Source organism: Amaranthus tricolor, chromosome 7 (genome assembly GCF_026212465.1).
Source record: "Amaranthus tricolor cultivar Red isolate AtriRed21 chromosome 7, ASM2621246v1, whole genome shotgun sequence".
NCBI lineage: Eukaryota > Viridiplantae > Streptophyta > Magnoliopsida > Caryophyllales > Amaranthaceae > Amaranthus > Amaranthus tricolor.
In genome coordinates, this window is record NC_080053.1 from 9,330,634 (window position 1) to 9,358,427 (window position 27,794).

At 49.2% G+C, this 27,794-nt stretch overlaps 41 non-coding genes across 41 annotated transcripts; all 41 read left to right on the forward strand.

Annotated features, from left to right (window-relative positions):
* Positions 1 to 117: 117 nt before the first annotated feature.
* Positions 118 to 236, forward strand: LOC130818996 (5S ribosomal RNA). Its single transcript, XR_009044051.1, has one exon. It is a non-coding gene; the product is annotated as a 5S ribosomal RNA (ribosomal RNA).
* A 553-nt stretch (positions 237 to 789) lies between these two features.
* LOC130818997 (5S ribosomal RNA) lies at positions 790 to 908 on the forward strand. Its single transcript, XR_009044052.1, has one exon. It is a non-coding gene; the product is annotated as a 5S ribosomal RNA (ribosomal RNA).
* Positions 909 to 1,462: 554 nt separating this feature from the next.
* Positions 1,463 to 1,581, forward strand: LOC130819000 (5S ribosomal RNA). The gene has a single exon (XR_009044054.1). It is a non-coding gene; the product is annotated as a 5S ribosomal RNA (ribosomal RNA).
* A 553-nt stretch (positions 1,582 to 2,134) lies between these two features.
* Positions 2,135 to 2,253, forward strand: LOC130819001 (5S ribosomal RNA). Its single transcript, XR_009044055.1, has one exon. It is a non-coding gene; the product is annotated as a 5S ribosomal RNA (ribosomal RNA).
* A 553-nt stretch (positions 2,254 to 2,806) lies between these two features.
* Positions 2,807 to 2,925, forward strand: LOC130819002 (5S ribosomal RNA). The gene has a single exon (XR_009044056.1). It is a non-coding gene; the product is annotated as a 5S ribosomal RNA (ribosomal RNA).
* A 553-nt stretch (positions 2,926 to 3,478) lies between these two features.
* LOC130819003 (5S ribosomal RNA) lies at positions 3,479 to 3,597 on the forward strand. Its single transcript, XR_009044057.1, has one exon. It is a non-coding gene; the product is annotated as a 5S ribosomal RNA (ribosomal RNA).
* Positions 3,598 to 4,149: 552 nt separating this feature from the next.
* On the forward strand, positions 4,150 to 4,268 carry LOC130819004 (5S ribosomal RNA). The gene has a single exon (XR_009044058.1). It is a non-coding gene; the product is annotated as a 5S ribosomal RNA (ribosomal RNA).
* Positions 4,269 to 4,824: 556 nt separating this feature from the next.
* LOC130819005 (5S ribosomal RNA) lies at positions 4,825 to 4,943 on the forward strand. The gene has a single exon (XR_009044059.1). It is a non-coding gene; the product is annotated as a 5S ribosomal RNA (ribosomal RNA).
* A 552-nt stretch (positions 4,944 to 5,495) lies between these two features.
* On the forward strand, positions 5,496 to 5,614 carry LOC130819006 (5S ribosomal RNA). The gene has a single exon (XR_009044060.1). It is a non-coding gene; the product is annotated as a 5S ribosomal RNA (ribosomal RNA).
* Positions 5,615 to 6,168: 554 nt separating this feature from the next.
* Positions 6,169 to 6,287, forward strand: LOC130819007 (5S ribosomal RNA). Its single transcript, XR_009044061.1, has one exon. It is a non-coding gene; the product is annotated as a 5S ribosomal RNA (ribosomal RNA).
* A 555-nt stretch (positions 6,288 to 6,842) lies between these two features.
* LOC130819008 (5S ribosomal RNA) lies at positions 6,843 to 6,961 on the forward strand. The gene has a single exon (XR_009044062.1). It is a non-coding gene; the product is annotated as a 5S ribosomal RNA (ribosomal RNA).
* Positions 6,962 to 7,514: 553 nt separating this feature from the next.
* On the forward strand, positions 7,515 to 7,633 carry LOC130819009 (5S ribosomal RNA). Its single transcript, XR_009044063.1, has one exon. It is a non-coding gene; the product is annotated as a 5S ribosomal RNA (ribosomal RNA).
* Positions 7,634 to 8,186: 553 nt separating this feature from the next.
* Positions 8,187 to 8,305, forward strand: LOC130819011 (5S ribosomal RNA). The gene has a single exon (XR_009044065.1). It is a non-coding gene; the product is annotated as a 5S ribosomal RNA (ribosomal RNA).
* A 553-nt stretch (positions 8,306 to 8,858) lies between these two features.
* On the forward strand, positions 8,859 to 8,977 carry LOC130819012 (5S ribosomal RNA). The gene has a single exon (XR_009044066.1). It is a non-coding gene; the product is annotated as a 5S ribosomal RNA (ribosomal RNA).
* Positions 8,978 to 9,533: 556 nt separating this feature from the next.
* LOC130819013 (5S ribosomal RNA) lies at positions 9,534 to 9,652 on the forward strand. Its single transcript, XR_009044067.1, has one exon. It is a non-coding gene; the product is annotated as a 5S ribosomal RNA (ribosomal RNA).
* A 555-nt stretch (positions 9,653 to 10,207) lies between these two features.
* On the forward strand, positions 10,208 to 10,326 carry LOC130819488 (5S ribosomal RNA). The gene has a single exon (XR_009044524.1). It is a non-coding gene; the product is annotated as a 5S ribosomal RNA (ribosomal RNA).
* A 553-nt stretch (positions 10,327 to 10,879) lies between these two features.
* On the forward strand, positions 10,880 to 10,998 carry LOC130819014 (5S ribosomal RNA). Its single transcript, XR_009044068.1, has one exon. It is a non-coding gene; the product is annotated as a 5S ribosomal RNA (ribosomal RNA).
* A 556-nt stretch (positions 10,999 to 11,554) lies between these two features.
* LOC130819016 (5S ribosomal RNA) lies at positions 11,555 to 11,673 on the forward strand. The gene has a single exon (XR_009044069.1). It is a non-coding gene; the product is annotated as a 5S ribosomal RNA (ribosomal RNA).
* Positions 11,674 to 12,228: 555 nt separating this feature from the next.
* Positions 12,229 to 12,347, forward strand: LOC130819490 (5S ribosomal RNA). Its single transcript, XR_009044526.1, has one exon. It is a non-coding gene; the product is annotated as a 5S ribosomal RNA (ribosomal RNA).
* A 552-nt stretch (positions 12,348 to 12,899) lies between these two features.
* Positions 12,900 to 13,018, forward strand: LOC130819017 (5S ribosomal RNA). Its single transcript, XR_009044070.1, has one exon. It is a non-coding gene; the product is annotated as a 5S ribosomal RNA (ribosomal RNA).
* A 555-nt stretch (positions 13,019 to 13,573) lies between these two features.
* Positions 13,574 to 13,692, forward strand: LOC130819018 (5S ribosomal RNA). The gene has a single exon (XR_009044071.1). It is a non-coding gene; the product is annotated as a 5S ribosomal RNA (ribosomal RNA).
* A 554-nt stretch (positions 13,693 to 14,246) lies between these two features.
* Positions 14,247 to 14,365, forward strand: LOC130819019 (5S ribosomal RNA). Its single transcript, XR_009044072.1, has one exon. It is a non-coding gene; the product is annotated as a 5S ribosomal RNA (ribosomal RNA).
* Positions 14,366 to 14,920: 555 nt separating this feature from the next.
* Positions 14,921 to 15,039, forward strand: LOC130819020 (5S ribosomal RNA). The gene has a single exon (XR_009044073.1). It is a non-coding gene; the product is annotated as a 5S ribosomal RNA (ribosomal RNA).
* Positions 15,040 to 15,594: 555 nt separating this feature from the next.
* On the forward strand, positions 15,595 to 15,713 carry LOC130819021 (5S ribosomal RNA). The gene has a single exon (XR_009044074.1). It is a non-coding gene; the product is annotated as a 5S ribosomal RNA (ribosomal RNA).
* A 555-nt stretch (positions 15,714 to 16,268) lies between these two features.
* LOC130819491 (5S ribosomal RNA) lies at positions 16,269 to 16,387 on the forward strand. Its single transcript, XR_009044527.1, has one exon. It is a non-coding gene; the product is annotated as a 5S ribosomal RNA (ribosomal RNA).
* A 552-nt stretch (positions 16,388 to 16,939) lies between these two features.
* On the forward strand, positions 16,940 to 17,058 carry LOC130819023 (5S ribosomal RNA). The gene has a single exon (XR_009044076.1). It is a non-coding gene; the product is annotated as a 5S ribosomal RNA (ribosomal RNA).
* Positions 17,059 to 17,613: 555 nt separating this feature from the next.
* Positions 17,614 to 17,732, forward strand: LOC130819024 (5S ribosomal RNA). The gene has a single exon (XR_009044077.1). It is a non-coding gene; the product is annotated as a 5S ribosomal RNA (ribosomal RNA).
* A 554-nt stretch (positions 17,733 to 18,286) lies between these two features.
* On the forward strand, positions 18,287 to 18,405 carry LOC130819025 (5S ribosomal RNA). The gene has a single exon (XR_009044078.1). It is a non-coding gene; the product is annotated as a 5S ribosomal RNA (ribosomal RNA).
* A 555-nt stretch (positions 18,406 to 18,960) lies between these two features.
* Positions 18,961 to 19,079, forward strand: LOC130819026 (5S ribosomal RNA). Its single transcript, XR_009044079.1, has one exon. It is a non-coding gene; the product is annotated as a 5S ribosomal RNA (ribosomal RNA).
* A 555-nt stretch (positions 19,080 to 19,634) lies between these two features.
* Positions 19,635 to 19,753, forward strand: LOC130819027 (5S ribosomal RNA). The gene has a single exon (XR_009044080.1). It is a non-coding gene; the product is annotated as a 5S ribosomal RNA (ribosomal RNA).
* A 556-nt stretch (positions 19,754 to 20,309) lies between these two features.
* On the forward strand, positions 20,310 to 20,428 carry LOC130819028 (5S ribosomal RNA). Its single transcript, XR_009044081.1, has one exon. It is a non-coding gene; the product is annotated as a 5S ribosomal RNA (ribosomal RNA).
* A 557-nt stretch (positions 20,429 to 20,985) lies between these two features.
* On the forward strand, positions 20,986 to 21,104 carry LOC130819029 (5S ribosomal RNA). Its single transcript, XR_009044082.1, has one exon. It is a non-coding gene; the product is annotated as a 5S ribosomal RNA (ribosomal RNA).
* Positions 21,105 to 21,656: 552 nt separating this feature from the next.
* On the forward strand, positions 21,657 to 21,775 carry LOC130819030 (5S ribosomal RNA). The gene has a single exon (XR_009044083.1). It is a non-coding gene; the product is annotated as a 5S ribosomal RNA (ribosomal RNA).
* A 553-nt stretch (positions 21,776 to 22,328) lies between these two features.
* On the forward strand, positions 22,329 to 22,447 carry LOC130819031 (5S ribosomal RNA). The gene has a single exon (XR_009044084.1). It is a non-coding gene; the product is annotated as a 5S ribosomal RNA (ribosomal RNA).
* Positions 22,448 to 23,003: 556 nt separating this feature from the next.
* On the forward strand, positions 23,004 to 23,122 carry LOC130819032 (5S ribosomal RNA). Its single transcript, XR_009044085.1, has one exon. It is a non-coding gene; the product is annotated as a 5S ribosomal RNA (ribosomal RNA).
* Positions 23,123 to 23,674: 552 nt separating this feature from the next.
* Positions 23,675 to 23,793, forward strand: LOC130819034 (5S ribosomal RNA). The gene has a single exon (XR_009044087.1). It is a non-coding gene; the product is annotated as a 5S ribosomal RNA (ribosomal RNA).
* Positions 23,794 to 24,347: 554 nt separating this feature from the next.
* LOC130819035 (5S ribosomal RNA) lies at positions 24,348 to 24,466 on the forward strand. The gene has a single exon (XR_009044088.1). It is a non-coding gene; the product is annotated as a 5S ribosomal RNA (ribosomal RNA).
* A 553-nt stretch (positions 24,467 to 25,019) lies between these two features.
* Positions 25,020 to 25,138, forward strand: LOC130819036 (5S ribosomal RNA). The gene has a single exon (XR_009044089.1). It is a non-coding gene; the product is annotated as a 5S ribosomal RNA (ribosomal RNA).
* A 552-nt stretch (positions 25,139 to 25,690) lies between these two features.
* Positions 25,691 to 25,809, forward strand: LOC130819037 (5S ribosomal RNA). The gene has a single exon (XR_009044090.1). It is a non-coding gene; the product is annotated as a 5S ribosomal RNA (ribosomal RNA).
* A 554-nt stretch (positions 25,810 to 26,363) lies between these two features.
* On the forward strand, positions 26,364 to 26,482 carry LOC130819038 (5S ribosomal RNA). The gene has a single exon (XR_009044091.1). It is a non-coding gene; the product is annotated as a 5S ribosomal RNA (ribosomal RNA).
* A 553-nt stretch (positions 26,483 to 27,035) lies between these two features.
* On the forward strand, positions 27,036 to 27,154 carry LOC130819039 (5S ribosomal RNA). The gene has a single exon (XR_009044092.1). It is a non-coding gene; the product is annotated as a 5S ribosomal RNA (ribosomal RNA).
* Positions 27,155 to 27,794: the final 640 nt, after the last annotated feature.

The window sequence follows — 27,794 nt, forward strand, 5'->3', positions numbered from 1 at the left end:
GGAGAAGGCTCGAAATAGGGGTCTCGGCTGCGAATTTACGAGCTTTGGAATGCTCTGGTTTTTTTTTTTTTTTTGGGCGGCATTGCGCATGTAAACAAATTGCTACGGTGAATGAACGGGTGCGATCATACCAGCACTAATGCACCGGATCCCATCAGAACTCCGCAGTTAAGCGTGCTTGGGCGAGAGTAGTACTAGGATGGGTGACCTCCTGGGAAGTCCTCGTGTTGCACCCCTTTTTCCCTCCTTTTTTTTTTTAATTTTTCTTATCTGTTTCCGCTGCACTTGAGCAGAAGGCATTTCAGTGGTTATCGTAGTATACTCCATGGAAGTAATTTTATTTATAAAAATATAACTCGCAACCGGGTCCCGACCTCGAATTTACGGGCACTCGAAAGATAGGACCCGTCGAGGCGGGTCGATGCGCATACGAACGAATTGTCCGAAAGAGGCGTGCGTCGGTGCGTTCGTGTAAGCGGAAATTGCACCGGGTCCCGTCGGAAGTCCCCGCGGAAGCGCGCCCGGCATGGATGGCCTCTTGATTTCCAAGTGTTGCGCGGATTTCTCATATATTTTGTCGCTTTTTTGTTGCGAGTTCACCTGGCTTTTAAAGCCGGCGGACTCTTTTGTGAATCGGACAATACCGGGAGGGTGAAAAACGGTATTTGGGAAGGAGAAGGCTCGAAATAGGGGTCTCGGCTGCGAATTTACGAGCTTTGGAATGCTCTGGTTTTTTTTTTTTTTTTGGGCGGCATTGCGCATGTAAACAAATTGCTACGGTGAATGAACGGGTGCGATCATACCAGCACTAATGCACCGGATCCCATCAGAACTCCGCAGTTAAGCGTGCTTGGGCGAGAGTAGTACTAGGATGGGTGACCTCCTGGGAAGTCCTCGTGTTGCACCCCTTTTTCCCTCCTTTTTTTTTTTAATTTTTCTTATCTGTTTCCGCTGCACTTGAGCAGAAGGCATTTCAGTGGTTATCGTAGTATACTCCATGGAAGTAATTTTATTTATAAAAATATAACTCGCAACCGGGTCCCGACCTCGAATTTACGGGCACTCGAAAGATAGGACCCGTCGAGGCGGGTCGATGCGCATACGAACGAATTGTCCGAAAGAGGCGTGCGTCGGTGCGTTCGTGTAAGCGGAAATTGCACCGGGTCCCGTCGGAAGTCCCCGCGGAAGCGCGCCCGGCATGGATGGCCTCTTGATTTCCAAGTGTTGCGCGGATTTCTCAAATATTTTGTCGCTTTTTTGTTGCGAGTTCACCTGGCTTTTAAAGCCGGCGGACTCTTTTGTGAATCGGACAATACCGGGAGGGTGAAAAACGGTATTCGGGAAGGAGAAGGCTCGAAATAGGGGTCTCGGCTGCGAATTTACGAGCTTTGGAATGCTCTGGTTTTTTTTTTTTTTTTTGGGCGGCATTGCGCATGTAAACAAATTGCTACGGTGAATGAACGGGTGCGATCATACCAGCACTAATGCACCGGATCCCATCAGAACTCCGCAGTTAAGCGTGCTTGGGCGAGAGTAGTACTAGGATGGGTGACCTCCTGGGAAGTCCTCGTGTTGCACCCCTTTTTCCCTCCTTTTTTTTTTTAATTTTTCTTATCTGTTTCCGCTGCACTTGAGCAGAAGGCATTTCAGTGGTTATCGTAGTATACTCCATGGAAGTAATTTTATTTATAAAAATATAACTCGCAACCGGGTCCCGACCTCGAATTTACGGGCACTCGAAAGATAGGACCCGTCGAGGCGGGTCGATGCGCATACGAACGAATTGTCCGAAAGAGGCGTGCGTCGGTGCGTTCGTGTAAGCGGAAATTGCACCGGGTCCCGTCGGAAGTCCCCGCGGAAGCGCGCCCGGCATGGATGGCCTCTTGATTTCCAAGTGTTGCGCGGATTTCTCAAATATTTTGTCGCTTTTTTGTTGCGAGTTCACCTGGCTTTTAAAGCCGGCGGACTCTTTTGTGAATCGGACAATACCGGGAGGGTGAAAAACGGTATTCGGGAAGGAGAAGGCTCGAAATAGGGGTCTCGGCTGCGAATTTACGAGCTTTGGAATGCTCTGGTTTTTTTTTTTTTTTTGGGCGGCATTGCGCATGTAAACAAATTGCTACGGTGAATGAACGGGTGCGATCATACCAGCACTAATGCACCGGATCCCATCAGAACTCCGCAGTTAAGCGTGCTTGGGCGAGAGTAGTACTAGGATGGGTGACCTCCTGGGAAGTCCTCGTGTTGCACCCCTTTTTCCCTCCTTTTTTTTTTTAATTTTTCTTATCTGTTTCCGCTGCACTTGAGCAGAAGGCATTTCAGTGGTTATCGTAGTATACTCCATGGAAGTAATTTTATTTATAAAAATATAACTCGCAACCGGGTCCCGACCTCGAATTTACGGGCACTCGAAAGATAGGACCCGTCGAGGCGGGTCGATGCGCATACGAACGAATTGTCCGAAAGAGGCGTGCGTCGGTGCGTTCGTGTAAGCGGAAATTGCACCGGGTCCCGTCGGAAGTCCCCGCGGAAGCGCGCCCGGCATGGATGGCCTCTTGATTTCCAAGTGTTGCGCGGATTTCTCAAATATTTTGTCGCTTTTTTGTTGCGAGTTCACCTGGCTTTTAAAGCCGGCGGACTCTTTTGTGAATCGGACAATACCGGGAGGGTGAAAAACGGTATTCGGGAAGGAGAAGGCTCGAAATAGGGGTCTCGGCTGCGAATTTACGAGCTTTGGAATGCTCTGGTTTTTTTTTTTTTTTTGGGCGGCATTGCGCATGTAAACAAATTGCTACGGTGAATGAACGGGTGCGATCATACCAGCACTAATGCACCGGATCCCATCAGAACTCCGCAGTTAAGCGTGCTTGGGCGAGAGTAGTACTAGGATGGGTGACCTCCTGGGAAGTCCTCGTGTTGCACCCCTTTTTCCCTCCTTTTTTTTTTAATTTTTCTTATCTGTTTCCGCTGCACTTGAGCAGAAGGCATTTCAGTGGTTATCGTAGTATACTCCATGGAAGTAATTTTATTTATAAAAATATAACTCGCAACCGGGTCCCGACCTCGAATTTACGGGCACTCGAAAGATAGGACCCGTCGAGGCGGGTCGATGCGCATACGAACGAATTGTCCGAAAGAGGCGTGCGTCGGTGCGTTCGTGTAAGCGGAAATTGCACCGGGTCCCGTCGGAAGTCCCCGCGGAAGCGCGCCCGGCATGGATGGCCTCTTGATTTCCAAGTGTTGCGCGGATTTCTCAAATATTTTGTCGCTTTTTTGTTGCGAGTTCACCTGGCTTTTAAAGCCGGCGGACTCTTTTGTGAATCGGACAATACCGGGAGGGTGAAAAACGGTATTCGGGAAGGAGAAGGCTCGAAATAGGGGTCTCGGCTGCGAATTTACGAGCTTTGGAATGCTCTGGTTTTTTTTTTTTTTTTTGGGCGGCATTGCGCATGTAAACAAATTGCTACGGTGAATGAACGGGTGCGATCATACCAGCACTAATGCACCGGATCCCATCAGAACTCCGCAGTTAAGCGTGCTTGGGCGAGAGTAGTACTAGGATGGGTGACCTCCTGGGAAGTCCTCGTGTTGCACCCCTTTTTCCCTCCTTTTTTTTTAATTTTTCTTATCTGTTTCCGCTGCACTTGAGCAGAAGGCATTTCAGTGGTTATCGTAGTATACTCCATGGAAGTAATTTTATTTATAAAAATATAACTCGCAACCGGGTCCCGACCTCGAATTTACGGGCACTCGAAAGATAGGACCCGTCGAGGCGGGTCGATGCGCATACGAACGAATTGTCCGAAAGAGGCGTGCGTCGGTGCGTTCGTGTAAGCGGAAATTGCACCGGGTCCCGTCGGAAGTCCCCGCGGAAGCGCGCCCGGCATGGATGGCCTCTTGATTTCCAAGTGTTGCGCGGATTTCTCAAATATTTTGTCGCTTTTTTGTTGCGAGTTCACCTGGCTTTTAAAGCCGGCGGACTCTTTTGTGAATCGGACAATACCGGGAGGGTGAAAAACGGTATTCGGGAAGGAGAAGGCTCGAAATAGGGGTCTCGGCTGCGAATTTACGAGCTTTGGAATGCTCTGGTTTTTTTTTTTTTTTTTGGGCGGCATTGCGCATGTAAACAAATTGCTACGGTGAATGAACGGGTGCGATCATACCAGCACTAATGCACCGGATCCCATCAGAACTCCGCAGTTAAGCGTGCTTGGGCGAGAGTAGTACTAGGATGGGTGACCTCCTGGGAAGTCCTCGTGTTGCACCCCTTTTTCCCTCCTTTTTTTTTTAATTTTTCTTATCTGTTTCCGCTGCACTTGAGCAGAAGGCATTTCAGTGGTTATCGTAGTATACTCCATGGAAGTAATTTTATTTATAAAAATATAACTCGCAACCGGGTCCCGACCTCGAATTTACGGGCACTCGAAAGATAGGACCCGTCGAGGCGGGTCGATGCGCATACGAACGAATTGTCCGAAAGAGGCGTGCGTCGGTGCGTTCGTGTAAGCGGAAATTGCACCGGGTCCCGTCGGAAGTCCCCGCGGAAGCGCGCCCGGCATGGATGGCCTCTTGATTTCCAAGCGTTGCGCGGATTTCTCAAATATTTTGTCGCTTTTTTGTTGCGAGTTCACCTGGCTTTTAAAGCCGGCGGACTCTTTTGTGAATCGGACAATACCGGGAGGGTGAAAAACGGTATTTGGGAAGGAGAAGGCTCGAAATAGGGGTCTCGGCTGCGAATTTACGAGCTTTGGAATGCTCTGGTTTTTTTTTTTTTTTTTTTTGGGCGGCATTGCGCATGTAAACAAATTGCTACGGTGAATGAACGGGTGCGATCATACCAGCACTAATGCACCGGATCCCATCAGAACTCCGCAGTTAAGCGTGCTTGGGCGAGAGTAGTACTAGGATGGGTGACCTCCTGGGAAGTCCTCGTGTTGCACCCCTTTTTCCCTCCTTTTTTTTTTAATTTTTCTTATCTGTTTCCGCTGCACTTGAGCAGAAGGCATTTCAGTGGTTATCGTAGTATACTCCATGGAAGTAATTTTATTTATAAAAATATAACTCGCAACCGGGTCCCGACCTCGAATTTACGGGCACTCGAAAGATAGGACCCGTCGAGGCGGGTCGATGCGCATACGAACGAATTGTCCGAAAGAGGCGTGCGTCGGTGCGTTCGTGTAAGCGGAAATTGCACCGGGTCCCGTCGGAAGTCCCCGCGGAAGCGCGCCCGGCATGGATGGCCTCTTGATTTCCAAGTGTTGCGCGGATTTCTCAAATATTTTGTCGCTTTTTTGTTGCGAGTTCACCTGGCTTTTAAAGCCGGCGGACTCTTTTGTGAATCGGACAATACCGGGAGGGTGAAAAACGGTATTTGGGAAGGAGAAGGCTCGAAATAGGGGTCTCGGCTGCGAATTTACGAGCTTTGGAATGCTCTGGTTTTTTTTTTTTTTTTGGGCGGCATTGCGCATGTAAACAAATTGCTACGGTGAATGAACGGGTGCGATCATACCAGCACTAATGCACCGGATCCCATCAGAACTCCGCAGTTAAGCGTGCTTGGGCGAGAGTAGTACTAGGATGGGTGACCTCCTGGGAAGTCCTCGTGTTGCACCCCTTTTTCCCTCCTTTTTTTTTTTAATTTTTCTTATCTGTTTCCGCTGCACTTGAGCAGAAGGCATTTCAGTGGTTATCGTAGTATACTCCATGGAAGTAATTTTATTTATAAAAATATAACTCGCAACCGGGTCCCGACCTCGAATTTACGGGCACTCGAAAGATAGGACCCGTCGAGGCGGGTCGATGCGCATACGAACGAATTGTCCGAAAGAGGCGTGCGTCGGTGCGTTCGTGTAAGCGGAAATTGCACCGGGTCCCGTCGGAAGTCCCCGCGGAAGCGCGCCCGGCATGGATGGCCTCTTGATTTCCAAGTGTTGCGCGGATTTCTCAAATATTTTGTCGCTTTTTTGTTGCGAGTTCACCTGGCTTTTAAAGCCGGCGGACTCTTTTGTGAATCGGACAATACCGGGAGGGTGAAAAACGGTATTTGGGAAGGAGAAGGCTCGAAATAGGGGTCTCGGCTGCGAATTTACGAGCTTTGGAATGCTCTGGTTTTTTTTTTTTTTTTTGGGCGGCATTGCGCATGTAAACAAATTGCTACGGTGAATGAACGGGTGCGATCATACCAGCACTAATGCACCGGATCCCATCAGAACTCCGCAGTTAAGCGTGCTTGGGCGAGAGTAGTACTAGGATGGGTGACCTCCTGGGAAGTCCTCGTGTTGCACCCCTTTTTCCCTCCTTTTTTTTTTAATTTTTCTTATCTGTTTCCGCTGCACTTGAGCAGAAGGCATTTCAGTGGTTATCGTAGTATACTCCATGGAAGTAATTTTATTTATAAAAATATAACTCGCAACCGGGTCCCGACCTCGAATTTACGGGCACTCGAAAGATAGGACCCGTCGAGGCGGGTCGATGCGCATACGAACGAATTGTCCGAAAGAGGCGTGCGTCGGTGCGTTCGTGTAAGCGGAAATTGCACCGGGTCCCGTCGGAAGTCCCCGCGGAAGCGCGCCCGGCATGGATGGCCTCTTGATTTCCAAGTGTTGCGCGGATTTCTCAAATATTTTGTCGCTTTTTTGTTGCGAGTTCACCTGGCTTTTAAAGCCGGCGGACTCTTTTGTGAATCGGACAATACCGGGAGGGTGAAAAACGGTATTTGGGAAGGAGAAGGCTCGAAATAGGGGTCTCGGCTGCGAATTTACGAGCTTTGGAATGCTCTGGTTTTTTTTTTTTTTTTTTTGGGCGGCATTGCGCATGTAAACAAATTGCTACGGTGAATGAACGGGTGCGATCATACCAGCACTAATGCACCGGATCCCATCAGAACTCCGCAGTTAAGCGTGCTTGGGCGAGAGTAGTACTAGGATGGGTGACCTCCTGGGAAGTCCTCGTGTTGCACCCCTTTTTCCCTCCTTTTTTTTTTAATTTTTCTTATCTGTTTCCGCTGCACTTGAGCAGAAGGCATTTCAGTGGTTATCGTAGTATACTCCATGGAAGTAATTTTATTTATAAAAATATAACTCGCAACCGGGTCCCGACCTCGAATTTACGGGCACTCGAAAGATAGGACCCGTCGAGGCGGGTCGATGCGCATACGAACGAATTGTCCGAAAGAGGCGTGCGTCGGTGCGTTCGTGTAAGCGGAAATTGCACCGGGTCCCGTCGGAAGTCCCCGCGGAAGCGCGCCCGGCATGGATGGCCTCTTGATTTCCAAGTGTTGCGCGGATTTCTCAAATATTTTGTCGCTTTTTTGTTGCGAGTTCACCTGGCTTTTAAAGCCGGCGGACTCTTTTGTGAATCGGACAATACCGGGAGGGTGAAAAACGGTATTTGGGAAGGAGAAGGCTCGAAATAGGGGTCTCGGCTGCGAATTTACGAGCTTTGGAATGCTCTGGTTTTTTTTTTTTTTTTTGGGCGGCATTGCGCATGTAAACAAATTGCTACGGTGAATGAACGGGTGCGATCATACCAGCACTAATGCACCGGATCCCATCAGAACTCCGCAGTTAAGCGTGCTTGGGCGAGAGTAGTACTAGGATGGGTGACCTCCTGGGAAGTCCTCGTGTTGCACCCCTTTTTCCCTCCTTTTTTTTTTTAATTTTTCTTATCTGTTTCCGCTGCACTTGAGCAGAAGGCATTTCAGTGGTTATCGTAGTATACTCCATGGAAGTAATTTTATTTATAAAAATATAACTCGCAACCGGGTCCCGACCTCGAATTTACGGGCACTCGAAAGATAGGACCCGTCGAGGCGGGTCGATGCGCATACGAACGAATTGTCCGAAAGAGGCGTGCGTCGGTGCGTTCGTGTAAGCGGAAATTGCACCGGGTCCCGTCGGAAGTCCCCGCGGAAGCGCGCCCGGCATGGATGGCCTCTTGATTTCCAAGTGTTGCGCGGATTTCTCAAATATTTTGTCGCTTTTTTGTTGCGAGTTCACCTGGCTTTTAAAGCCGGCGGACTCTTTTGTGAATCGGACAATACCGGGAGGGTGAAAAACGGTATTTGGGAAGGAGAAGGCTCGAAATAGGGGTCTCGGCTGCGAATTTACGAGCTTTGGAATGCTCTGGTTTTTTTTTTTTTTTTGGGCGGCATTGCGCATGTAAACAAATTGCTACGGTGAATGAACGGGTGCGATCATACCAGCACTAATGCACCGGATCCCATCAGAACTCCGCAGTTAAGCGTGCTTGGGCGAGAGTAGTACTAGGATGGGTGACCTCCTGGGAAGTCCTCGTGTTGCACCCCTTTTTCCCTCCTTTTTTTTTTTAATTTTTCTTATCTGTTTCCGCTGCACTTGAGCAGAAGGCATTTCAGTGGTTATCGTAGTATACTCCATGGAAGTAATTTTATTTATAAAAATATAACTCGCAACCGGGTCCCGACCTCGAATTTACGGGCACTCGAAAGATAGGACCCGTCGAGGCGGGTCGATGCGCATACGAACGAATTGTCCGAAAGAGGCGTGCGTCGGTGCGTTCGTGTAAGCGGAAATTGCACCGGGTCCCGTCGGAAGTCCCCGCGGAAGCGCGCCCGGCATGGATGGCCTCTTGATTTCCAAGTGTTGCGCGGATTTCTCAAATATTTTGTCGCTTTTTTGTTGCGAGTTCACCTGGCTTTTAAAGCCGGCGGACTCTTTTGTGAATCGGACAATACCGGGAGGGTGAAAAACGGTATTCGGGAAGGAGAAGGCTCGAAATAGGGGTCTCGGCTGCGAATTTACGAGCTTTGGAATGCTCTGGTTTTTTTTTTTTTTTTGGGCGGCATTGCGCATGTAAACAAATTGCTACGGTGAATGAACGGGTGCGATCATACCAGCACTAATGCACCGGATCCCATCAGAACTCCGCAGTTAAGCGTGCTTGGGCGAGAGTAGTACTAGGATGGGTGACCTCCTGGGAAGTCCTCGTGTTGCACCCCTTTTTCCCTCCTTTTTTTTTTTAATTTTTCTTATCTGTTTCCGCTGCACTTGAGCAGAAGGCATTTCAGTGGTTATCGTAGTATACTCCATGGAAGTAATTTTATTTATAAAAATATAACTCGCAACCGGGTCCCGACCTCGAATTTACGGGCACTCGAAAGATAGGACCCGTCGAGGCGGGTCGATGCGCATACGAACGAATTGTCCGAAAGAGGCGTGCGTCGGTGCGTTCGTGTAAGCGGAAATTGCACCGGGTCCCGTCGGAAGTCCCCGCGGAAGCGCGCCCGGCATGGATGGCCTCTTGATTTCCAAGTGTTGCGCGGATTTCTCAAATATTTTGTCGCTTTTTTGTTGCGAGTTCACCTGGCTTTTAAAGCCGGCGGACTCTTTTGTGAATCGGACAATACCGGGAGGGTGAAAAACGGTATTCGGGAAGGAGAAGGCTCGAAATAGGGGTCTCGGCTGCGAATTTACGAGCTTTGGAATGCTCTGGTTTTTTTTTTTTTTTTTTTGGGCGGCATTGCGCATGTAAACAAATTGCTACGGTGAATGAACGGGTGCGATCATACCAGCACTAATGCACCGGATCCCATCAGAACTCCGCAGTTAAGCGTGCTTGGGCGAGAGTAGTACTAGGATGGGTGACCTCCTGGGAAGTCCTCGTGTTGCACCCCTTTTTCCCTCCTTTTTTTTTATATTTTCCTTATCTGTTTCCGCTGCACTTGAGCAGAAGGCATTTCAGTGGTTATCGTAGTATACTCCATGGAAGTAATTTTATTTATAAAAATATAACTCGCAACCGGGTCCCGACCTCGAATTTACGGGCACTCGAAAGATAGGACCCGTCGAGGCGGGTCGATGCGCATACGAACGAATTGTCCGAAAGAGGCGTGCGTCGGTGCGTTCGTGTAAGCGGAAATTGCACCGGGTCCCGTCGGAAGTCCCCGCGGAAGCGCGCCCGGCATGGATGGCCTCTTGATTTCCAAGTGTTGCGCGGATTTCTCAAATATTTTGTCGCTTTTTTGTTGCGAGTTCACCTGGCTTTTAAAGCCGGCGGACTCTTTTGTGAATCGGACAATACCGGGAGGGTGAAAAACGGTATTCGGGAAGGAGAAGGCTCGAAATAGGGGTCTCGGCTGCGAATTTACGAGCTTTGGAATGCTCTGGTTTTTTTTTTTTTTTTTTTGGGCGGCATTGCGCATGTAAACAAATTGCTACGGTGAATGAACGGGTGCGATCATACCAGCACTAATGCACCGGATCCCATCAGAACTCCGCAGTGAAGCGTGCTTGGGCGAGAGTAGTACTAGGATGGGTGACCTCCTGGGAAGTCCTCGTGTTGCACCCCTTTTTCCCTCCTTTTTTTTTATATTTTCCTTATCTGTTTCCGCTGCACTTGAGCAGAAGGCATTTCAGTGGTTATCGTAGTATACTCCATGGAAGTAATTTTATTTATAAAAATATAACTCGCAACCGGGTCCCGACCTCGAATTTACGGGCACTCGAAAGATAGGACCCGTCGAGGCGGGTCGATGCGCATACGAACGAATTGTCCGAAAGAGGCGTGCGTCGGTGCGTTCGTGTAAGCGGAAATTGCACCGGGTCCCGTCGGAAGTCCCCGCGGAAGCGCGCCCGGCATGGATGGCCTCTTGATTTCCAAGTGTTGCGCGGATTTCTCAAATATTTTGTCGCTTTTTTGTTGCGAGTTCACCTGGCTTTTAAAGCCGGCGGACTCTTTTGTGAATCGGACAATACCGGGAGGGTGAAAAACGGTATTCGGGAAGGAGAAGGCTCGAAATAGGGGTCTCGGCTGCGAATTTACGAGCTTTGGAATGCTCTGGTTTTTTTTTTTTTTTTTGGGCGGCATTGCGCATGTAAACAAATTGCTACGGTGAATGAACGGGTGCGATCATACCAGCACTAATGCACCGGATCCCATCAGAACTCCGCAGTTAAGCGTGCTTGGGCGAGAGTAGTACTAGGATGGGTGACCTCCTGGGAAGTCCTCGTGTTGCACCCCTTTTTCCCTCCTTTTTTTTTTTAATTTTTCTTATCTGTTTCCGCTGCACTTGAGCAGAAGGCATTTCAGTGGTTATCGTAGTATACTCCATGGAAGTAATTTTATTTATAAAAATATAACTCGCAACCGGGTCCCGACCTCGAATTTACGGGCACTCGAAAGATAGGACCCGTCGAGGCGGGTCGATGCGCATACGAACGAATTGTCCGAAAGAGGCGTGCGTCGGTGCGTTCGTGTAAGCGGAAATTGCACCGGGTCCCGTCGGAAGTCCCCGCGGAAGCGCGCCCGGCATGGATGGCCTCTTGATTTCCAAGTGTTGCGCGGATTTCTCAAATATTTTGTCGCTTTTTTGTTGCGAGTTCACCTGGCTTTTAAAGCCGGCGGACTCTTTTGTGAATCGGACAATACCGGGAGGGTGAAAAACGGTATTCGGGAAGGAGAAGGCTCGAAATAGGGGTCTCGGCTGCGAATTTACGAGCTTTGGAATGCTCTGGTTTTTTTTTTTTTTTTTTTGGGCGGCATTGCGCATGTAAACAAATTGCTACGGTGAATGAACGGGTGCGATCATACCAGCACTAATGCACCGGATCCCATCAGAACTCCGCAGTTAAGCGTGCTTGGGCGAGAGTAGTACTAGGATGGGTGACCTCCTGGGAAGTCCTCGTGTTGCACCCCTTTTTCCCTCCTTTTTTTTTATATTTTCCTTATCTGTTTCCGCTGCACTTGAGCAGAAGGCATTTCAGTGGTTATCGTAGTATACTCCATGGAAGTAATTTTATTTATAAAAATATAACTCGCAACCGGGTCCCGACCTCGAATTTACGGGCACTCGAAAGATAGGACCCGTCGAGGCGGGTCGATGCGCATACGAACGAATTGTCCGAAAGAGGCGTGCGTCGGTGCGTTCGTGTAAGCGGAAATTGCACCGGGTCCCGTCGGAAGTCCCCGCGGAAGCGCGCCCGGCATGGATGGCCTCTTGATTTCCAAGTGTTGCGCGGATTTCTCAAATATTTTGTCGCTTTTTTGTTGCGAGTTCACCTGGCTTTTAAAGCCGGCGGACTCTTTTGTGAATCGGACAATACCGGGAGGGTGAAAAACGGTATTCGGGAAGGAGAAGGCTCGAAATAGGGGTCTCGGCTGCGAATTTACGAGCTTTGGAATGCTCTGGTTTTTTTTTTTTTTTTTTTGGGCGGCATTGCGCATGTAAACAAATTGCTACGGTGAATGAACGGGTGCGATCATACCAGCACTAATGCACCGGATCCCATCAGAACTCCGCAGTGAAGCGTGCTTGGGCGAGAGTAGTACTAGGATGGGTGACCTCCTGGGAAGTCCTCGTGTTGCACCCCTTTTTCCCTCCTTTTTTTTTATATTTTCCTTATCTGTTTCCGCTGCACTTGAGCAGAAGGCATTTCAGTGGTTATCGTAGTATACTCCATGGAAGTAATTTTATTTATAAAAATATAACTCGCAACCGGGTCCCGACCTCGAATTTACGGGCACTCGAAAGATAGGACCCGTCGAGGCGGGTCGATGCGCATACGAACGAATTGTCCGAAAGAGGCGTGCGTCGGTGCGTTCGTGTAAGCGGAAATTGCACCGGGTCCCGTCGGAAGTCCCCGCGGAAGCGCGCCCGGCATGGATGGCCTCTTGATTTCCAAGTGTTGCGCGGATTTCTCAAATATTTTGTCGCTTTTTTGTTGCGAGTTCACCTGGCTTTTAAAGCCGGCGGACTCTTTTGTGAATCGGACAATACCGGGAGGGTGAAAAACGGTATTTGGGAAGGAGAAGGCTCGAAATAGGGGTCTCGGCTGCGAATTTACGAGCTTTGGAATGCTCTGGTTTTTTTTTTTTTTTTGGGCGGCATTGCGCATGTAAACAAATTGCTACGGTGAATGAACGGGTGCGATCATACCAGCACTAATGCACCGGATCCCATCAGAACTCCGCAGTTAAGCGTGCTTGGGCGAGAGTAGTACTAGGATGGGTGACCTCCTGGGAAGTCCTCGTGTTGCACCCCTTTTTCCCTCCTTTTTTTTTTTAATTTTTCTTATCTGTTTCCGCTGCACTTGAGCAGAAGGCATTTCAGTGGTTATCGTAGTATACTCCATGGAAGTAATTTTATTTATAAAAATATAACTCGCAACCGGGTCCCGACCTCGAATTTACGGGCACTCGAAAGATAGGACCCGTCGAGGCGGGTCGATGCGCATACGAACGAATTGTCCGAAAGAGGCGTGCGTCGGTGCGTTCGTGTAAGCGGAAATTGCACCGGGTCCCGTCGGAAGTCCCCGCGGAAGCGCGCCCGGCATGGATGGCCTCTTGATTTCCAAGTGTTGCGCGGATTTCTCAAATATTTTGTCGCTTTTTTGTTGCGAGTTCACCTGGCTTTTAAAGCCGGCGGACTCTTTTGTGAATCGGACAATACCGGGAGGGTGAAAAACGGTATTCGGGAAGGAGAAGGCTCGAAATAGGGGTCTCGGCTGCGAATTTACGAGCTTTGGAATGCTCTGGTTTTTTTTTTTTTTTTTTGGGCGGCATTGCGCATGTAAACAAATTGCTACGGTGAATGAACGGGTGCGATCATACCAGCACTAATGCACCGGATCCCATCAGAACTCCGCAGTTAAGCGTGCTTGGGCGAGAGTAGTACTAGGATGGGTGACCTCCTGGGAAGTCCTCGTGTTGCACCCCTTTTTCCCTCCTTTTTTTTTATATTTTCCTTATCTGTTTCCGCTGCACTTGAGCAGAAGGCATTTCAGTGGTTATCGTAGTATACTCCATGGAAGTAATTTTATTTATAAAAATATAACTCGCAACCGGGTCCCGACCTCGAATTTACGGGCACTCGAAAGATAGGACCCGTCGAGGCGGGTCGATGCGCATACGAACGAATTGTCCGAAAGAGGCGTGCGTCGGTGCGTTCGTGTAAGCGGAAATTGCACCGGGTCCCGTCGGAAGTCCCCGCGGAAGCGCGCCCGGCATGGATGGCCTCTTGATTTCCAAGTGTTGCGCGGATTTCTCAAATATTTTGTCGCTTTTTTGTTGCGAGTTCACCTGGCTTTTAAAGCCGGCGGACTCTTTTGTGAATCGGACAATACCGGGAGGGTGAAAAACGGTATTCGGGAAGGAGAAGGCTCGAAATAGGGGTCTCGGCTGCGAATTTACGAGCTTTGGAATGCTCTGGTTTTTTTTTTTTTTTTTTGGGCGGCATTGCGCATGTAAACAAATTGCTACGGTGAATGAACGGGTGCGATCATACCAGCACTAATGCACCGGATCCCATCAGAACTCCGCAGTTAAGCGTGCTTGGGCGAGAGTAGTACTAGGATGGGTGACCTCCTGGGAAGTCCTCGTGTTGCACCCCTTTTTCCCTCCTTTTTTTTTTTAATTTTTCTTATCTGTTTCCGCTGCACTTGAGCAGAAGGCATTTCAGTGGTTATCGTAGTATACTCCATGGAAGTAATTTTATTTATAAAAATATAACTCGCAACCGGGTCCCGACCTCGAATTTACGGGCACTCGAAAGATAGGACCCGTCGAGGCGGGTCGATGCGCATACGAACGAATTGTCCGAAAGAGGCGTGCGTCGGTGCGTTCGTGTAAGCGGAAATTGCACCGGGTCCCGTCGGAAGTCCCCGCGGAAGCGCGCCCGGCATGGATGGCCTCTTGATTTCCAAGTGTTGCGCGGATTTCTCAAATATTTTGTCGCTTTTTTGTTGCGAGTTCACCTGGCTTTTAAAGCCGGCGGACTCTTTTGTGAATCGGACAATACCGGGAGGGTGAAAAACGGTATTCGGGAAGGAGAAGGCTCGAAATAGGGGTCTCGGCTGCGAATTTACGAGCTTTGGAATGCTCTGGTTTTTTTTTTTTTTTTTTGGGCGGCATTGCGCATGTAAACAAATTGCTACGGTGAATGAACGGGTGCGATCATACCAGCACTAATGCACCGGATCCCATCAGAACTCCGCAGTTAAGCGTGCTTGGGCGAGAGTAGTACTAGGATGGGTGACCTCCTGGGAAGTCCTCGTGTTGCACCCCTTTTTCCCTCCTTTTTTTTTTTAATTTTTCTTATCTGTTTCCGCTGCACTTGAGCAGAAGGCATTTCAGTGGTTATCGTAGTATACTCCATGGAAGTAATTTTATTTATAAAAATATAACTCGCAACCGGGTCCCGACCTCGAATTTACGGGCACTCGAAAGATAGGACCCGTCGAGGCGGGTCGATGCGCATACGAACGAATTGTCCGAAAGAGGCGTGCGTCGGTGCGTTCGTGTAAGCGGAAATTGCACCGGGTCCCGTCGGAAGTCCCCGCGGAAGCGCGCCCGGCATGGATGGCCTCTTGATTTCCAAGTGTTGCGCGGATTTCTCAAATATTTTGTCGCTTTTTTGTTGCGAGTTCACCTGGCTTTTAAAGCCGGCGGACTCTTTTGTGAATCGGACAATACCGGGAGGGTGAAAAACGGTATTCGGGAAGGAGAAGGCTCGAAATAGGGGTCTCGGCTGCGAATTTACGAGCTTTGGAATGCTCTGGTTTTTTTTTTTTTTTTTTGGGCGGCATTGCGCATGTAAACAAATTGCTACGGTGAATGAACGGGTGCGATCATACCAGCACTAATGCACCGGATCCCATCAGAACTCCGCAGTTAAGCGTGCTTGGGCGAGAGTAGTACTAGGATGGGTGACCTCCTGGGAAGTCCTCGTGTTGCACCCCTTTTTCCCTCCTTTTTTTTTATATTTTCCTTATCTGTTTCCGCTGCACTTGAGCAGAAGGCATTTCAGTGGTTATCGTAGTATACTCCATGGAAGTAATTTTATTTATAAAAATATAACTCGCAACCGGGTCCCGACCTCGAATTTACGGGCACTCGAAAGATAGGACCCGTCGAGGCGGGTCGATGCGCATACGAACGAATTGTCCGAAAGAGGCGTGCGTCGGTGCGTTCGTGTAAGCGGAAATTGCACCGGGTCCCGTCGGAAGTCCCCGCGGAAGCGCGCCCGGCATGGATGGCCTCTTGATTTCCAAGTGTTGCGCGGATTTCTCAAATATTTTGTCGCTTTTTTGTTGCGAGTTCACCTGGCTTTTAAAGCCGGCGGACTCTTTTGTGAATCGGACAATACCGGGAGGGTGAAAAACGGTATTCGGGAAGGAGAAGGCTCGAAATAGGGGTCTCGGCTGCGAATTTACGAGCTTTGGAATGCTCTGGTTTTTTTTTTTTTTTTTTTGGGCGGCATTGCGCATGTAAACAAATTGCTACGGTGAATGAACGGGTGCGATCATACCAGCACTAATGCACCGGATCCCATCAGAACTCCGCAGTGAAGCGTGCTTGGGCGAGAGTAGTACTAGGATGGGTGACCTCCTGGGAAGTCCTCGTGTTGCACCCCTTTTTCCCTCCTTTTTTTTTATATTTTCCTTATCTGTTTCCGCTGCACTTGAGCAGAAGGCATTTCAGTGGTTATCGTAGTATACTCCATGGAAGTAATTTTATTTATAAAAATATAACTCGCAACCGGGTCCCGACCTCGAATTTACGGGCACTCGAAAGATAGGACCCGTCGAGGCGGGTCGATGCGCATACGAACGAATTGTCCGAAAGAGGCGTGCGTCGGTGCGTTCGTGTAAGCGGAAATTGCACCGGGTCCCGTCGGAAGTCCCCGCGGAAGCGCGCCCGGCATGGATGGCCTCTTGATTTCCAAGTGTTGCGCGGATTTCTCAAATATTTTGTCGCTTTTTTGTTGCGAGTTCACCTGGCTTTTAAAGCCGGCGGACTCTTTTGTGAATCGGACAATACCGGGAGGGTGAAAAACGGTATTTGGGAAGGAGAAGGCTCGAAATAGGGGTCTCGGCTGCGAATTTACGAGCTTTGGAATGCTCTGGTTTTTTTTTTTTTTTTGGGCGGCATTGCGCATGTAAACAAATTGCTACGGTGAATGAACGGGTGCGATCATACCAGCACTAATGCACCGGATCCCATCAGAACTCCGCAGTTAAGCGTGCTTGGGCGAGAGTAGTACTAGGATGGGTGACCTCCTGGGAAGTCCTCGTGTTGCACCCCTTTTTCCCTCCTTTTTTTTTTTAATTTTTCTTATCTGTTTCCGCTGCACTTGAGCAGAAGGCATTTCAGTGGTTATCGTAGTATACTCCATGGAAGTAATTTTATTTATAAAAATATAACTCGCAACCGGGTCCCGACCTCGAATTTACGGGCACTCGAAAGATAGGACCCGTCGAGGCGGGTCGATGCGCATACGAACGAATTGTCCGAAAGAGGCGTGCGTCGGTGCGTTCGTGTAAGCGGAAATTGCACCGGGTCCCGTCGGAAGTCCCCGCGGAAGCGCGCCCGGCATGGATGGCCTCTTGATTTCCAAGTGTTGCGCGGATTTCTCAAATATTTTGTCGCTTTTTTGTTGCGAGTTCACCTGGCTTTTAAAGCCGGCGGACTCTTTTGTGAATCGGACAATACCGGGAGGGTGAAAAACGGTATTCGGGAAGGAGAAGGCTCGAAATAGGGGTCTCGGCTGCGAATTTACGAGCTTTGGAATGCTCTGGTTTTTTTTTTTTTTTTTTGGGCGGCATTGCGCATGTAAACAAATTGCTACGGTGAATGAACGGGTGCGATCATACCAGCACTAATGCACCGGATCCCATCAGAACTCCGCAGTTAAGCGTGCTTGGGCGAGAGTAGTACTAGGATGGGTGACCTCCTGGGAAGTCCTCGTGTTGCACCCCTTTTTCCCTCCTTTTTTTTTATATTTTCCTTATCTGTTTCCGCTGCACTTGAGCAGAAGGCATTTCAGTGGTTATCGTAGTATACTCCATGGAAGTAATTTTATTTATAAAAATATAACTCGCAACCGGGTCCCGACCTCGAATTTACGGGCACTCGAAAGATAGGACCCGTCGAGGCGGGTCGATGCGCATACGAACGAATTGTCCGAAAGAGGCGTGCGTCGGTGCGTTCGTGTAAGCGGAAATTGCACCGGGTCCCGTCGGAAGTCCCCGCGGAAGCGCGCCCGGCATGGATGGCCTCTTGATTTCCAAGTGTTGCGCGGATTTCTCAAATATTTTGTCGCTTTTTTGTTGCGAGTTCACCTGGCTTTTAAAGCCGGCGGACTCTTTTGTGAATCGGACAATACCGGGAGGGTGAAAAACGGTATTCGGGAAGGAGAAGGCTCGAAATAGGGGTCTCGGCTGCGAATTTACGAGCTTTGGAATGCTCTGGTTTTTTTTTTTTTTTTTTGGGCGGCATTGCGCATGTAAACAAATTGCTACGGTGAATGAACGGGTGCGATCATACCAGCACTAATGCACCGGATCCCATCAGAACTCCGCAGTTAAGCGTGCTTGGGCGAGAGTAGTACTAGGATGGGTGACCTCCTGGGAAGTCCTCGTGTTGCACCCCTTTTTCCCTCCTTTTTTTTTTTAATTTTTCTTATCTGTTTCCGCTGCACTTGAGCAGAAGGCATTTCAGTGGTTATCGTAGTATACTCCATGGAAGTAATTTTATTTATAAAAATATAACTCGCAACCGGGTCCCGACCTCGAATTTACGGGCACTCGAAAGATAGGACCCGTCGAGGCGGGTCGATGCGCATACGAACGAATTGTCCGAAAGAGGCGTGCGTCGGTGCGTTCGTGTAAGCGGAAATTGCACCGGGTCCCGTCGGAAGTCCCCGCGGAAGCGCGCCCGGCATGGATGGCCTCTTGATTTCCAAGTGTTGCGCGGATTTCTCAAATATTTTGTCGCTTTTTTGTTGCGAGTTCACCTGGCTTTTAAAGCCGGCGGACTCTTTTGTGAATCGGACAATACCGGGAGGGTGAAAAACGGTATTCGGGAAGGAGAAGGCTCGAAATAGGGGTCTCGGCTGCGAATTTACGAGCTTTGGAATGCTCTGGTTTTTTTTTTTTTTTTTTGGGCGGCATTGCGCATGTAAACAAATTGCTACGGTGAATGAACGGGTGCGATCATACCAGCACTAATGCACCGGATCCCATCAGAACTCCGCAGTTAAGCGTGCTTGGGCGAGAGTAGTACTAGGATGGGTGACCTCCTGGGAAGTCCTCGTGTTGCACCCCTTTTTCCCTCCTTTTTTTTTATATTTTCCTTATCTGTTTCCGCTGCACTTGAGCAGAAGGCATTTCAGTGGTTATCGTAGTATACTCCATGGAAGTAATTTTATTTATAAAAATATAACTCGCAACCGGGTCCCGACCTCGAATTTACGGGCACTCGAAAGATAGGACCCGTCGAGGCGGGTCGATGCGCATACGAACGAATTGTCCGAAAGAGGCGTGCGTCGGTGCGTTCGTGTAAGCGGAAATTGCACCGGGTCCCGTCGGAAGTCCCCGCGGAAGCGCGCCCGGCATGGATGGCCTCTTGATTTCCAAGTGTTGCGCGGATTTCTCAAATATTTTGTCGCTTTTTTGTTGCGAGTTCACCTGGCTTTTAAAGCCGGCGGACTCTTTTGTGAATCGGACAATACCGGGAGGGTGAAAAACGGTATTCGGGAAGGAGAAGGCTCGAAATAGGGGTCTCGGCTGCGAATTTACGAGCTTTGGAATGCTCTGGTTTTTTTTTTTTTTTTTTTGGGCGGCATTGCGCATGTAAACAAATTGCTACGGTGAATGAACGGGTGCGATCATACCAGCACTAATGCACCGGATCCCATCAGAACTCCGCAGTTAAGCGTGCTTGGGCGAGAGTAGTACTAGGATGGGTGACCTCCTGGGAAGTCCTCGTGTTGCACCCCTTTTTCCCTCCTTTTTTTTTATATTTTCCTTATCTGTTTCCGCTGCACTTGAGCAGAAGGCATTTCAGTGGTTATCGTAGTATACTCCATGGAAGTAATTTTATTTATAAAAATATAACTCGCAACCGGGTCCCGACCTCGAATTTACGGGCACTCGAAAGATAGGACCCGTCGAGGCGGGTCGATGCGCATACGAACGAATTGTCCGAAAGAGGCGTGCGTCGGTGCGTTCGTGTAAGCGGAAATTGCACCGGGTCCCGTCGGAAGTCCTCGCGGAAGCGCGCCCGGCATGGATGGCCTCTTGATTTCCAAGTGTTGCGCGGATTTCTCAAATATTTTGTCGCTTTTTTGTTGCGAGTTCACCTGGCTTTTAAAGCCGGCGGACTCTTTTGTGAATCGGACAATACCGGGAGGGTGAAAAACGGTATTCGGGAAGGAGAAGGCTCGAAATAGGGGTCTCGGCTGCGAATTTACGAGCTTTGGAATGCTCTGGTTTTTTTTTTTTTTTTTTTTGGGCGGCATTGCGCATGTAAACAAATTGCTACGGTGAATGAACGGGTGCGATCATACCAGCACTAATGCACCGGATCCCATCAGAACTCCGCAGTTAAGCGTGCTTGGGCGAGAGTAGTACTAGGATGGGTGACCTCCTGGGAAGTCCTCGTGTTGCACCCCTTTTTCCCTCCTTTTTTTTTTTAATTTTTCTTATCTGTTTCCGCTGCACTTGAGCAGAAGGCATTTCAGTGGTAATCGTAGTATACTCCATGGAAGTAATTTTATTTATAAAAATATAACTCGCAACCGGGTCCCGACCTCGAATTTACGGGCACTCGAAAGATAGGACCCGTCGAGGCGGGTCGATGCGCATACGAACGAATTGTCCGAAAGAGGCGTGCGTCGGTGCGTTCGTGTAAGCGGAAATTGCACCGGGTCCCGTCGGAAGTCCCCGCGGAAGCGCGCCCGGCATGGATGGCCTCTTGATTTCCAAGTGTTGCGCGGATTTCTCAAATATTTTGTCGCTTTTTTGTTGCGAGTTCACCTGGCTTTTAAAGCCGGCGGACTCTTTTGTGAATCGGACAATACCGGGAGGGTGAAAAACGGTATTTGGGAAGGAGAAGGCTCGAAATAGGGGTCTCGGCTGCGAATTTACGAGCTTTGGAATGCTCTGGTTTTTTTTTTTTTTTTTTTTGGGCGGCATTGCGCATGTAAACAAATTGCTACGGTGAATGAACGGGTGCGATCATACCAGCACTAATGCACCGGATCCCATCAGAACTCCGCAGTTAAGCGTGCTTGGGCGAGAGTAGTACTAGGATGGGTGACCTCCTGGGAAGTCCTCGTGTTGCACCCCTTTTTCCCTCCTTTTTTTTTTTAATTTTTCTTATCTGTTTCCGCTGCACTTGAGCAGAAGGCATTTCAGTGGTTATCGTAGTATACTCCATGGAAGTAATTTTATTTATAAAAATATAACTCGCAACCGGGTCCCGACCTCGAATTTACGGGCACTCGAAAGATAGGACCCGTCGAGGCGGGTCGATGCGCATACGAACGAATTGTCCGAAAGAGGCGTGCGTCGGTGCGTTCGTGTAAGCGGAAATTGCACCGGGTCCCGTCGGAAGTCCCCGCGGAAGCGCGCCCGGCATGGATGGCCTCTTGATTTCCAAGTGTTGCGCGGATTTCTCAAATATTTTGTCGCTTTTTTGTTGCGAGTTCACCTGGCTTTTAAAGCCGGCGGACTCTTTTGTGAATCGGACAATACCGGGAGGGTGAAAAACGGTATTTGGGAAGGAGAAGGCTCGAAATAGGGGTCTCGGCTGCGAATTTACGAGCTTTGGAATGCTCTGGTTTTTTTTTTTTTTTGGGCGGCATTGCGCATGTAAACAAATTGCTACGGTGAATGAACGGGTGCGATCATACCAGCACTAATGCACCGGATCCCATCAGAACTCCGCAGTTAAGCGTGCTTGGGCGAGAGTAGTACTAGGATGGGTGACCTCCTGGGAAGTCCTCGTGTTGCACCCCTTTTTCCCTCCTTTTTTTTTTTAATTTTTCTTATCTGTTTCCGCTGCACTTGAGCAGAAGGCATTTCAGTGGTTATCGTAGTATACTCCATGGAAGTAATTTTATTTATAAAAATATAACTCGCAACCGGGTCCCGACCTCGAATTTACGGGCACTCGAAAGATAGGACCCGTCGAGGCGGGTCGATGCGCATACGAACGAATTGTCCGAAAGAGGCGTGCGTCGGTGCGTTCGTGTAAGCGGAAATTGCACCGGGTCCCGTCGGAAGTCCCCGCGGAAGCGCGCCCGGCATGGATGGCCTCTTGATTTCCAAGTGTTGCGCGGATTTCTCAAATATTTTGTCGCTTTTTTGTTGCGAGTTCACCTGGCTTTTAAAGCCGGCGGACTCTTTTGTGAATCGGACAATACCGGGAGGGTGAAAAACGGTATTTGGGAAGGAGAAGGCTCGAAATAGGGGTCTCGGCTGCGAATTTACGAGCTTTGGAATGCTCTGGTTTTTTTTTTTTTTTTGGGCGGCATTGCGCATGTAAACAAATTGCTACGGTGAATGAACGGGTGCGATCATACCAGCACTAATGCACCGGATCCCATCAGAACTCCGCAGTTAAGCGTGCTTGGGCGAGAGTAGTACTAGGATGGGTGACCTCCTGGGAAGTCCTCGTGTTGCACCCCTTTTTCCCTCCTTTTTTTTTTTAATTTTTCTTATCTGTTTCCGCTGCACTTGAGCAGAAGGCATTTCAGTGGTTATCGTAGTATACTCCATGGAAGTAATTTTATTTATAAAAATATAACTCGCAACCGGGTCCCGACCTCGAATTTACGGGCACTCGAAAGATAGGACCCGTCGAGGCGGGTCGATGCGCATACGAACGAATTGTCCGAAAGAGGCGTGCGTCGGTGCGTTCGTGTAAGCGGAAATTGCACCGGGTCCCGTCGGAAGTCCCCGCGGAAGCGCGCCCGGCATGGATGGCCTCTTGATTTCCAAGTGTTGCGCGGATTTCTCAAATATTTTGTCGCTTTTTTGTTGCGAGTTCACCTGGCTTTTAAAGCCGGCGGACTCTTTTGTGAATCGGACAATACCGGGAGGGTGAAAAACGGTATTTGGGAAGGAGAAGGCTCGAAATAGGGGTCTCGGCTGCGAATTTACGAGCTTTGGAATGCTCTGGTTTTTTTTTTTTTTTTTTTGGGCGGCATTGCGCATGTAAACAAATTGCTACGGTGAATGAACGGGTGCGATCATACCAGCACTAATGCACCGGATCCCATCAGAACTCCGCAGTTAAGCGTGCTTGGGCGAGAGTAGTACTAGGATGGGTGACCTCCTGGGAAGTCCTCGTGTTGCACCCCTTTTTCCCTCCTTTTTTTTTATATTTTCCTTATCTGTTTCCGCTGCACTTGAGCAGAAGGCATTTCAGTGGTTATCGTAGTATACTCCATGGAAGTAATTTTATTTATAAAAATATAACTCGCAACCGGGTCCCGACCTCGAATTTACGGGCACTCGAAAGATAGGACCCGTCGAGGCGGGTCGATGCGCATACGAACGAATTGTCCGAAAGAGGCGTGCGTCGGTGCGTTCGTGTAAGCGGAAATTGCACCGGGTCCCGTCGGAAGTCCCCGCGGAAGCGCGCCCGGCATGGATGGCCTCTTGATTTCCAAGTGTTGCGCGGATTTCTCAAATATTTTGTCGCTTTTTTGTTGCGAGTTCACCTGGCTTTTAAAGCCGGCGGACTCTTTTGTGAATCGGACAATACCGGGAGGGTGAAAAACGGTATTTGGGAAGGAGAAGGCTCGAAATAGGGGTCTCGGCTGCGAATTTACGAGCTTTGGAATGCTCTGGTTTTTTTTTTTTTTTTGGGCGGCATTGCGCATGTAAACAAATTGCTACGGTGAATGAACGGGTGCGATCATACCAGCACTAATGCACCGGATCCCATCAGAACTCCGCAGTTAAGCGTGCTTGGGCGAGAGTAGTACTAGGATGGGTGACCTCCTGGGAAGTCCTCGTGTTGCACCCCTTTTTCCCTCCTTTTTTTTTTTAATTTTTCTTATCTGTTTCCGCTGCACTTGAGCAGAAGGCATTTCAGTGGTTATCGTAGTATACTCCATGGAAGTAATTTTATTTATAAAAATATAACTCGCAACCGGGTCCCGACCTCGAATTTACGGGCACTCGAAAGATAGGACCCGTCGAGGCGGGTCGATGCGCATACGAACGAATTGTCCGAAAGAGGCGTGCGTCGGTGCGTTCGTGTAAGCGGAAATTGCACCGGGTCCCGTCGGAAGTCCCCGCGGAAGCGCGCCCGGCATGGATGGCCTCTTGATTTCCAAGTGTTGCGCGGATTTCTCAAATATTTTGTCGCTTTTTTGTTGCGAGTTCACCTGGCTTTTAAAGCCGGCGGACTCTTTTGTGAATCGGACAATACCGGGAGGGTGAAAAACGGTATTTGGGAAGGAGAAGGCTCGAAATAGGGGTCTCGGCTGCGAATTTACGAGCTTTGGAATGCTCTGGTTTTTTTTTTTTTTTTTGGGCGGCATTGCGCATGTAAACAAATTGCTACGGTGAATGAACGGGTGCGATCATACCAGCACTAATGCACCGGATCCCATCAGAACTCCGCAGTTAAGCGTGCTTGGGCGAGAGTAGTACTAGGATGGGTGACCTCCTGGGAAGTCCTCGTGTTGCACCCCTTTTTCCCTCCTTTTTTTTTTTAATTTTTCTTATCTGTTTCCGCTGCACTTGAGCAGAAGGCATTTCAGTGGTTATCGTAGTATACTCCATGGAAGTAATTTTATTTATAAAAATATAACTCGCAACCGGGTCCCGACCTCGAATTTACGGGCACTCGAAAGATAGGACCCGTCGAGGCGGGTCGATGCGCATACGAACGAATTGTCCGAAAGAGGCGTGCGTCGGTGCGTTCGTGTAAGCGGAAATTGCACCGGGTCCCGTCGGAAGTCCCCGCGGAAGCGCGCCCGGCATGGATGGCCTCTTGATTTCCAAGTGTTGCGCGGATTTCTCAAATATTTTGTCGCTTTTTTGTTGCGAGTTCACCTGGCTTTTAAAGCCGGCGGACTCTTTTGTGAATCGGACAATACCGGGAGGGTGAAAAACGGTATTTGGGAAGGAGAAGGCTCGAAATAGGGGTCTCGGCTGCGAATTTACGAGCTTTGGAATGCTCTGGTTTTTTTTTTTTTTTTGGGCGGCATTGCGCATGTAAACAAATTGCTACGGTGAATGAACGGGTGCGATCATACCAGCACTAATGCACCGGATCCCATCAGAACTCCGCAGTTAAGCGTGCTTGGGCGAGAGTAGTACTAGGATGGGTGACCTCCTGGGAAGTCCTCGTGTTGCACCCCTTTTTCCCTCCTTTTTTTTTTAATTTTTCTTATCTGTTTCCGCTGCACTTGAGCAGAAGGCATTTCAGTGGTTATCGTAGTATACTCCATGGAAGTAATTTTATTTATAAAAATATAACTCGCAACCGGGTCCCGACCTCGAATTTACGGGCACTCGAAAGATAGGACCCGTCGAGGCGGGTCGATGCGCATACGAACGAATTGTCCGAAAGAGGCGTGCGTCGGTGCGTTCGTGTAAGCGGAAATTGCACCGGGTCCCGTCGGAAGTCCCCGCGGAAGCGCGCCCGGCATGGATGGCCTCTTGATTTCCAAGTGTTGCGCGGATTTCTCAAATATTTTGTCGCTTTTTTGTTGCGAGTTCACCTGGCTTTTAAAGCCGGCGGACTCTTTTGTGAATCGGACAATACCGGGAGGGTGAAAAACGGTATTTGGGAAGGAGAAGGCTCGAAATAGGGGTCTCGGCTGCGAATTTACGAGCTTTGGAATGCTCTGGTTTTTTTTTTTTTTTTGGGCGGCATTGCGCATGTAAACAAATTGCTACGGTGAATGAACGGGTGCGATCATACCAGCACTAATGCACCGGATCCCATCAGAACTCCGCAGTTAAGCGTGCTTGGGCGAGAGTAGTACTAGGATGGGTGACCTCCTGGGAAGTCCTCGTGTTGCACCCCTTTTTCCCTCCTTTTTTTTTTTAATTTTTCTTATCTGTTTCCGCTGCACTTGAGCAGAAGGCATTTCAGTGGTTATCGTAGTATACTCCATGGAAGTAATTTTATTTATAAAAATATAACTCGCAACCGGGTCCCGACCTCGAATTTACGGGCACTCGAAAGATAGGACCCGTCGAGGCGGGTCGATGCGCATACGAACGAATTGTCCGAAAGAGGCGTGCGTCGGTGCGTTCGTGTAAGCGGAAATTGCACCGGGTCCCGTCGGAAGTCCCCGCGGAAGCGCGCCCGGCATGGATGGCCTCTTGATTTCCAAGTGTTGCGCGGATTTCTCAAATATTTTGTCGCTTTTTTGTTGCGAGTTCACCTGGCTTTTAAAGCCGGCGGACTCTTTTGTGAATCGGACAATACCGGGAGGGTGAAAAACGGTATTTGGGAAGGAGAAGGCTCGAAATAGGGGTCTCGGCTGCGAATTTACGAGCTTTGGAATGCTCTGGTTTTTTTTTTTTTTTTTGGGCGGCATTGCGCATGTAAACAAATTGCTACGGTGAATGAACGGGTGCGATCATACCAGCACTAATGCACCGGATCCCATCAGAACTCCGCAGTTAAGCGTGCTTGGGCGAGAGTAGTACTAGGATGGGTGACCTCCTGGGAAGTCCTCGTGTTGCACCCCTTTTTCCCTCCTTTTTTTTTTTAATTTTTCTTATCTGTTTCCGCTGCACTTGAGCAGAAGGCATTTCAGTGGTTATCGTAGTATACTCCATGGAAGTAATTTTATTTATAAAAATATAACTCGCAACCGGGTCCCGACCTCGAATTTACGGGCACTCGAAAGATAGGACCCGTCGAGGCGGGTCGATGCGCATACGAACGAATTGTCCGAAAGAGGCGTGCGTCGGTGCGTTCGTGTAAGCGGAAATTGCACCGGGTCCCGTCGGAAGTCCCCGCGGAAGCGCGCCCGGCATGGATGGCCTCTTGATTTCCAAGTGTTGCGCGGATTTCTCAAATATTTTGTCGCTTTTTTGTTGCGAGTTCACCTGGCTTTTAAAGCCGGCGGACTCTTTTGTGAATCGGACAATACCGGGAGGGTGAAAAACGGTATTCGGGAAGGAGAAGGCTCGAAATAGGGGTCTCGGCTGCGAATTTACGAGCTTTGGAATGCTCTGGTTTTTTTTTTTTTTTTGGGCGGCATTGCGCATGTAAACAAATTGCTACGGTGAATGAACGGGTGCGATCATACCAGCACTAATGCACCGGATCCCATCAGAACTCCGCAGTTAAGCGTGCTTGGGCGAGAGTAGTACTAGGATGGGTGACCTCCTGGGAAGTCCTCGTGTTGCACCCCTTTTTCCCTCCTTTTTTTTTTTAATTTTTCTTATCTGTTTCCGCTGCACTTGAGCAGAAGGCATTTCAGTGGTTATCGTAGTATACTCCATGGAAGTAATTTTATTTATAAAAATATAACTCGCAACCGGGTCCCGACCTCGAATTTACGGGCACTCGAAAGATAGGACCCGTCGAGGCGGGTCGATGCGCATACGAACGAATTGTCCGAAAGAGGCGTGCGTCGGTGCGTTCGTGTAAGCGGAAATTGCACCGGGTCCCGTCGGAAGTCCCCGCGGAAGCGCGCCCGGCATGGATGGCCTCTTGATTTCCAAGTGTTGCGCGGATTTCTCATATATTTTGTCGCTTTTTTGTTGCGAGTTCACCTGGCTTTTAAAGCCGGCGGACTCTTTTGTGAATCGGACAATACCGGGAGGGTGAAAAACGGTATTCGGGAAGGAGAAGGCTCGAAATAGGGGTCTCGGCTGCGAATTTACGAGCTTTGGAATGCTCTGGTTTTTTTTTTTTTTTTGGGCGGCATTGCGCATGTAAACAAATTGCTACGGTGAATGAACGGGTGCGATCATACCAGCACTAATGCACCGGATCCCATCAGAACTCCGCAGTTAAGCGTGCTTGGGCGAGAGTAGTACTAGGATGGG